The sequence below is a fragment of the Marmota marmota genome, unplaced genomic scaffold (assembly GCF_001458135.2).
Source record: "Marmota marmota marmota unplaced genomic scaffold, marMar, whole genome shotgun sequence".
In the NCBI taxonomy this organism is placed as follows: domain Eukaryota; kingdom Metazoa; phylum Chordata; class Mammalia; order Rodentia; family Sciuridae; genus Marmota; species Marmota marmota.
The window spans coordinates 53911958-53920361 of NW_025999968.1; the positions used below are offsets into that span (position 1 = coordinate 53911958).

General features: G+C 34.9%; 1 protein-coding gene across 13 annotated transcripts in view; it reads left to right on the plus strand.

The window, feature by feature from the left end:
* The first annotated feature begins 3549 nt into the window (after window positions 1-3549).
* The window catches only part of Itsn1 (intersectin 1), a 168020-nt gene continuing 163165 nt past the window's right edge, over window positions 3550-8404 (plus strand). For 5 of the 13 annotated variants that reach the window (XM_048803618.1, XM_048803620.1, XM_048803622.1 and 2 more), the window contains exon 1: window positions 3556-3640. The gene's annotated coding sequence lies outside the window, so the exon portion shown is untranslated. Of the gene's footprint in view, window positions 3641-8404 lie in introns of all 13 variants that reach the window. The other 8 variants (XR_007347748.1, XM_048803614.1, XM_048803615.1 and 5 more) reach the window with 4 other exon arrangements.

Sequence of the window (8404 nt, forward strand, 5' to 3'; positions counted from 1 at the left end):
ATAGTAGTTATCTTTTCAAAATATTCTGAGTGATTTTTGGAATTTTAAAGCTTAATAGCTCTTCTGAATTTCACAAGAATGGAATTAAGTGCAGTCAGTGTACAACTGTACCTTAACTGGAATTCTAGATAAATTGGATTATAATTCAGACAGGCTTCTACAAGGTTTTTCCTATTAGTAAACGTTGACCCTGTCTAAGGGAAATATGGAATTGAGAGAATTTGGGATTTTCTACTTTTCCCTTTATTTATAGTCACAGCATATATGTGATTTTTAACAGAAACTTCCAGATGTACTAAAGTACTTTTCTGTACTTTAGCGGTACAGCTGGATCCACTTAAAGAAATTGAATAAAATTCCCAGTAAAGATGACCAGCAGTAGGATTTTTTTTTTCAGCTTCTCTCAGTTTTTCTCAGACTTAAATATGTGAAGTGAAATTAAATGAAATATTTGATTCATCATATACCTGTTGCCTTAAATATGATCCTATTTTCTGTTGACTACAGTCTATTTGTTTTAGTGATACTAATGTTATTGAATGGTTTTTAGTGCTAAAACTTCCTAGTAGTGATATGTCTTGTTGTGCATAGAAATCCTCTTAAGTTATTCAGCAAAGCACACTTGGTTTTTGTTAATGACTGCATTGTTCTTCCTTCTCATTCATGACACCAGTGATTTTTCTGATATCACAGTAGGCTTTATTTTCTCAGCCTTCGTCCGTTTATCACTCATTTATAAATAATCCTCAGACATAACAGGAGGCAGTCAGCATCTGTGAGGGTCAGATTATACCTATGCAGATTTTACTGTATTGTCTCAATGGACAAATGCTTAACAGTCCTTGGCAAAGACAATAATGGATTAAAACATCTCCATTGAGTTTTCTCCTTGCTCTAACAGGCTTTGGGAATTGGGTGTATTAGACAGAGGTCTAATTGTCATTGTTGTGCATTTTGTCAACTTTATCAATGAAGACTGCAAAGATATGAAATGATCTCTGATGTCTATGTACTTTCAAGGCTTACACAGCCAATTTAATCCTGATGAACATATTTAATAATAGAGTATTTTATAATTACTGGCCCAGATTTTTCTTTTCTTTTTAAAATATGTTTTTAAAATATATTTCTTTTTTAGTTTTTAGGTGGACACAATATCTTTATTTTTTATTTTTATGTGGTGCTGAGGATTGAACCCAGTTCCTCATATATGCTAGGCAAGCACTCTACCACTGAGTCACAACCCCAGCCTTCAGATTTTTCTTATACAATATATATGTGTTTAATTTCTCCTTTTACTGTGCTCTCTCAGTATTTAATTCATCCCATATTTAATTTATCCAATTCTAGGTGTTGCACTGTTTGTTGAAACAGGCTTAAAAATCTGGCAGGAGGCCTTCCTACTTTTTCGCTCTTTTCAGTGTTGAGTGGTATTTTACATGGTTGGTGCTTTCTGTATAGTTTCTTAAGCTGAATGCTCTTTAAAACTTTCCCGTGCTTAGTCTAGACTACTGTTCCTGCAGGTGAACTGATAATCCAGGCTTGATTGCTGGGTATATTTAAAGGTATACAAGTTAATTGCTAGAGATAAAGGTGAGAGTACAGTATACTGAGCTGACTTAAGACTAAGTGTGCTTAGTCTAAGGGATGAAGTTTGTATTAATAATCTTCTTTAAATGTGTATGTGCCTTGTTATATATTGGAACTTCAATTCTATTTGGGAGAAACCGTTTAGATTGGCTTCTTCTGACCATAATATATACTGTTATACAGATGACAATATTTTGTTTTCCCTTTACATGGTTCATTATATTTTTTAAATGTCATAAAATGTGTGTTTTATAATAACTTTTGGAATTTCAATGTTTTTGTTCTACACGAGACCATACTGGGAAGTATGTGAGTTTAAAATAGGTTAAATGTAGACAATCTCATTATTAGTTTGGCTGGTAATCTTGAAATTATTCTATTGCTTTTATATTTAAAATAAAACTTTAATCTGAAATATTCTTCTTCCTACTCAGTGGTTCTTAAAACTATAGTTTGCTATTTGTTTTTGAACTGTGTGCTTTTTTCAGGACTAACTTTTTTTTTTTTTAGCTTTTTCTCCTGAGATGATGTTTTCTTCTTTTTCTTTTTTTTTCCCCTATAGCTGTGTATGGGCAGAATGTCTTTATTTTATTTATTTTTATGTGGTGCTGAGGATCGAACCCAGTGCCTCACACATGCTAGGCAAGCACTCTGCCACTGAGCTACAGTGCCAGCCCATATTTAAGGCAAAGGATCATTCTTAATGATCCTTTTGAAAATGGAAGTTTATAGAAGACATGAAGTCCTTACTATCAGTGTCCTACGAATGATTATCCTGACTGCAGCTGAAGTGCTCTATAGTCTTAATTTTTTTTTAATTTGACAGAGCATAGATTATGACTTTTTAATATGACTTTGCAGCAGTTTGTGGTCTAGAAGTGGCAATATGAGCTTCAAGAGGGACTGTTAATGTCCGTTTTTCACAGGAGTTCCAGCATCTTGGCCATCCCTCCTTTTTCCTCTTTGCATTGTAGCTGTGTTTTGGGCTTTATTGTTGCTTTGTGAGTCCTCTCCTACTGTGAATGTGAAGGTATGGAGGATTTAGAAGAAGTGGGGCTAACAGTCCGCTGATGGAAGCTTTCCAGGCTAGTTACCCTGGCAGTTTTCTTTGTTGGAAATAAGCAAGAGTAAAGGGAGAAAAATCTTCTGAAATGCCAGGAAGTGTTGCCAAGTGATATGCCGACAGCTGGGCCTGACAGTGGTTGCTGGACACCGGTCATTTCTGTCTGTCCCTTCTCCCTGCTGTCCCCTGAACAACGAGCTCTCCCAGAGGAATGCCTGTTCTCTTTCTAGAAGACAGCTCTAGCCCTCAGTTTTTCTGATAGGATGTTGATGTCTCTGAATGTTTTCAGCCTTAGCAATGAGGTTCTCCTTAATCATGCTCTCTGCCTCTTCATGCAGTTTTCAGATTTTACTTGTGAACCAACTCCATCTCTCTTTTATTCCTCTTGCTCTCTTCAATGGCAGCACATACAGAGCCACTTTGAGGCTCATGACTTGCGACATGACAATAGGGCATTGATCAGGTTGGCTATATGTTTGGGATTTGTCAGTTCCTTTGTCCCTTTATTGTCTGCCTTTCAGTACCTTTTCTCTGTATTTCAAAAGAGCTTTGTGTACCTCCTCCCTTTATGTGTAATCTGGCTGGGCAACTTTCAGCTTTCTGTTCTCCTGCTCAAACAGCCATCTCGAAAGTGGAATTTGGTATATGCCTCACTTCCAAAACAGGGTGCTCTTCTAGTTTTTTCCATTCATTACAGACTTTTTTTTTTTTTAAGAAAAAGATTTCCTTGGATTTATAAAAGGTTTTCCAATTTTGAATTTTTAGAGCTACAAAACCCCTGAAAAGGAAATAATGTGAAGACAAAGACTTATTCTGTAAATATAGACAGAATAATATATCAAGCTAGACCCTCACATAATAGGATATGGATAGAGTATATTACAGATTTTTAAAAAATATTTATTTTTTTAGGTGTAGATGGACACAACACAATGCCTTTATTTTTATGTGGTGCTGAGGATCGAATCTGGGTCCTGCCCGTGCAAGGTGAGCAGTCTACCGCTGAGCCACAATCCCAGCCCCGATTTTTTTATATTCATAATAATATTAAAGTGTGGATACATTTTCATTTTTTTTTCTTTTCTTTCCCTTTAACATTTCATCAATGCAAAATTTCTTTCGATTTTAATTTTGTATTCTATATTTTCCTGTTCTCTAGGGCCTTTAGCATAAAACTTAAACCTTTTGACCAACTTTAAAACAAAATTTTAAAAATATTTCTTTATAAGAGATGAATTAAATTTATTACCATAGTACCAAGAAAATTTTATTTCAAATGACTAATTCAGAATATCGGGGAGGGACACCATGAATTAAGTTAAACAGCAGGCCTGTTAAAATGCAAGCATGTGTTGAACTGTACTTTCAATATGAGGAAGAATAAGTTCTTGTGGTCTTTGCTCCCTCTGGCTTCTAATCTATAGCCAATTTTTCTTTGTGTGGGGGTAGACATTTAGTTGTTCAGTTTAGAACTGAGGGACCAGTGTAAATTTAAGAAGAGCAGGAAAGAGAATGGAAGACTAATCCATTTGTAATGTTCCATTATGTAAGATATACCCTCTCCCAAGAGTAGGTCCTTAACGGTTGAGACCAGGTGTTCTTTGCTGGAGTCCAGCATAATGGTATCTCCATATTGAAGAGCCTCAGTCTCTGCCTCTCCCCATCTGTGTGCTTTTCTTGTCTCTGATAGTTGGGACAGCTTGCTTATTTATCTAAGATAACTGTAAGATTTCTGTAAGGGAATGGCCAATAGTTGAATGACAAGAAGATAATAATGTATGTTAGTAATCTATAAATCTTTTGAACATTAGTCCCAAATTAGCCCTGTTTTGGTATATTAGAGACTGCTAATTATTTTACTACGTATTTGTTGAAGATTCCTTTTTCTGTAAGCATATACATATTTTTTAATTACTGTATTTTGTTTGCATACTTATCTATCTATCTATTTATTTATTTATTTTCTCTGTTAGAGTTTGACCCCAGGTCTGACACATGCTAGACAAGTGCTCTACCACTGAGGTAGAAAATATTTTTTTTTTTTTTTGAGGAAGGGTCTCTCTAATTCACTCAGGCTGGCCTCAAACTTGTGACCCTCCTGCCTCAGTCCCACCCTGCTTAGTGCCTCCCCCACCCCAGTGTGTGTGTGTGTGTGTGTGTGTGTGTGTTTGGTGGTGGTACTAGGGATTGAACCCAGAGGACTTATATCACTTCTGACCTTTAATTTTTTTTTTTTGAAGCAGGTTCTGGCTAAGTTATTCAGGCTGCCTTGAGCTTGCTTGTGATCCTCCTGCCTCAGACTCTAAGTAGTTTGGATTACAGGAATGCATCACCATGCTCAGCTCCCCCTTTAAAAAAGAAAAAAAAAAATTGGCGGGGGGCAAAATTTTCAGTTTTCAGAGAGGTTGAAAGACTAGCTGATTACATAGAGCAATTATAGTTTAATTTGATATAGTTAGAAAGAGTGTGTGTGTGTGGGGGGGGTATTGGGGCTTGAACCTAGAAGCATTCTACCACTGAATTATAATATTTTCACATACCCCCCCACCTTTAAATTTTGTTAACAGGGTCTAGCCAAGTTGTCCAGGCTGGCCTTGAACTTGTGATCTTCCTACCTCAGTCTCCAGAGTATCTGGGATTATGGGTGTATACTACTATGCCTGTCTAAAGTTAGAAGTTTTTGTTTATTTAGTTTTTTATGTGGTGCTGGGGATTGAACCCAGTGCCTCATGCATGCTATGCGAGCACTCTACCACTGAGCCACCACCCCAGCCCACTAGTAACTAGTATGGCAATATGTAAATCAATGGATGTGTAATTGATGTGATTCTGCAATCTGTATATGGGCTAAAAATGGGAGTTCATAACCCACTTGAAGCAAAGTGTGAAAGATGATATATCAAGAACTATGTAATGTTTTGAACAACCAACAATAAAAAAAAAGAAGTTAGAAGTTTTTAATTATGCCAATAATTTAAACTTTAGAAGTGTTATTCTTCATAATCTAAATTTAGTATTTATGTGCTAGAAACTAAAATTCCTAATTATATATGCTTTCTTCTTTATTTGGTTTTCTATAATTATTTCATATTTTCTGGTAATCTCCCTGTAATCATGCTAGCAAAACATTTGAAATCAAATAAAAAAAACCGGTTGACTATGCTTTTTTATCATGTTAAATGACATTTTAATAAATAGTGTCCTAAGGATGGCCATCCTGTTTTCTAAATATATGTCTATAGAGGTCTTCTAGTTTATATACATAAGCATTTGGTAGTTTAATGTAAATACTAAAATTACAGACCAGCATTATTTGGATTTTCTGTAATTAGCTCTTTCTGAAGCTGAAATAAAGAAAGATGAAAGATTTCTCAAACACATGTTAGCTTTGGTTTAAAAATTCTAACATTATCCAGACTTTAAAAAGTACTGTCTACCTGTTTCTTCATTGCTCAATATTGAGTGTGTGGTTTTCTGTATATTCTTTTTGTATATAAATATAGGAATATTCACCTCTAAAATTATCTACACCCAGCAACAAGTTATGAAAAGTTTTAATAACTTGCCAAGAGCATGTATTTTTATGTAAAGTGTTCAAAAGAAATAAACAATCATATATTCCTTGGAAAAGATAAAAGGAAGTAAAAATACTAAGCTAAGCTGTTAATAGAGTTGGCTACAGTTAGTGAAGTCATGGATTTTCCTCTGTTTTTAAAAATTTTATGAATATGACCATCTATCCCCTTTTCTTTCTTTTTTTTTTTTTTTAAGAGAGAGTGAGAGAGAGAGAATTTTTTAATATTTATTTATTTTTTTTAAAGTTCTCGGCGGACACAACATCTTTGTATGTGGTGCTGAGGATCGAACTCGGGCCGCACGCATGCCAGGCGAGCGCGCTACCGCTTGAGCCACATCCCCAGCCCAATCTATCCCCTTTTCATTGAAGGGAAAATTGAGGACAGTTGTGATGTAGCTACTATTGTAAACTGGAAAGTTTCAGGAGGAACAAATAGTAGTAAATGGAACAGGCTTATTTACCTACCTGGTGGCCACCCTCTCTCTGTGTTGTGTCATGCCTGGATAAAGTCCAGCCCCCTCATCCTAGCATCGCCTCTGCACAGTGCCTACACTGTTAATAGGCAGCCTGCTTGCTTCCTGGCCACAGGGCCAGGGACCTTGGACAGAAGCATTCCTTGTTTTGCCTTAAGCTTCTACATTTCTGTTTGTTTTCAGCTTAGGTGGCCTATCTGCTGCAGAAATCCTGTCACACAGTAGAACTTCTGCTTTGATTCACTATTTTTTTTTTCTTTTTTAAATAAAAAACACTCTAGACTCTCTATTAGCAGCAGCAGCAGCAGCAGCAACAGCTGCTCGTTTGTGTTTTGAGAAATTGTCTACCCCAAGATCATGAACATATTTTCTGTTTTAGGTCTTACATTTGAGTTAATTTTTGTAGATTATATGGAATGTAAGTATGGATCAGTGTGGGTTTTTGTTGTTTTGTTTGTTCCACATGGTTATCCAGTTGATTCAGCTCTGCTGAAAAGACATTTTCCCTCTTTCAAGTTGCCTTTGCAACTTTGACAAAAATCAATTGGCCAAACACATGTGAGTCTATTTCTGAACTCTTTCATTGTTTGGTGTCTATCTTTACACCAGTACCAAAGGTCTTGACTACTGTTGCTTTATAGTAAATCTTAAAATCAGATAGGGTAGATCATTTAATTTGGTTCTTTTAAAAACTCTTTGGTTGTTATAGGACATTTGCTATATATTTCTGTCCTTGCCAATTTCTACTAAAAATTTTGATGGGGATTGCATAGAATGTACAGATAGATGCACTGGGAGCCAGTTACCATTCTAATTGTATTGAATCTTAAAATCTCTAGACTTGAAATTTTCTTAGCAATAGTTTGTAGTTTTTAGTGCAGAGGCCATGTATATCTTTTGTTAAAAATTGTACCTAGGAATTTTATAATTTTTGATGCTACCATAAATGGGATTGTTTTGCTTAATTTTACCTTTTAAGTATCTGCTTGCTAATATATAAGAATTCAGATCATCTTGGTAGTGTATGCCTGTAATCCCAGTGACTTGGGAGGCTAAGGCAGGAGGATTGCAAGTTCAAGACCAGTCTCAGAAATTCAGTGAGGCCCTAAGCAATTTAGCAATATCCTGTCTCAAAATCAAAAAATGAAAAACAGAATTAAGTTCTTTTAGGTTAATGTGAATAAACATAAAACCTGAGTGGTGGGAATAAAAGAATTAAGTTTATTTACATTTTTTACCCCAGTGCCGAGGATTAAACTGATTTTTGATATATTATCTTTCATCCAGCAATTCTACTAAATTGCTGAGTGAATTTGCTAAATATTCTGCTAATATTTATATGCTAATCATTGTTTTCTAGATTTTCTATGTAAAAAAACTAGGTTGTCAATAAGGACATTTCAGTTTTTTTCTTTTCCATTCTTTATGATTATTATTATCATTTTTTAAAAAATTTTTGCCTGTTGATTTTTTTTTTTATTTTTTTCTTTCCTGGCTTCTGTGGATTTTTGCATTGATTTTCTGTTATCTATTGACTCTTTTGGGGTATCTCTTTGTATTTATTTTAATTTTTTTATAACTTTATTTTATTTATTTTTTTAATGTTGTGCTGAGAATCGAACCGAGTGCCTCTATAACTGAGCTATAGCCCAGCTCCTATATTTATTTTTAAGTAGTTCTTTTTTTTTTTTTTTTTTTTTT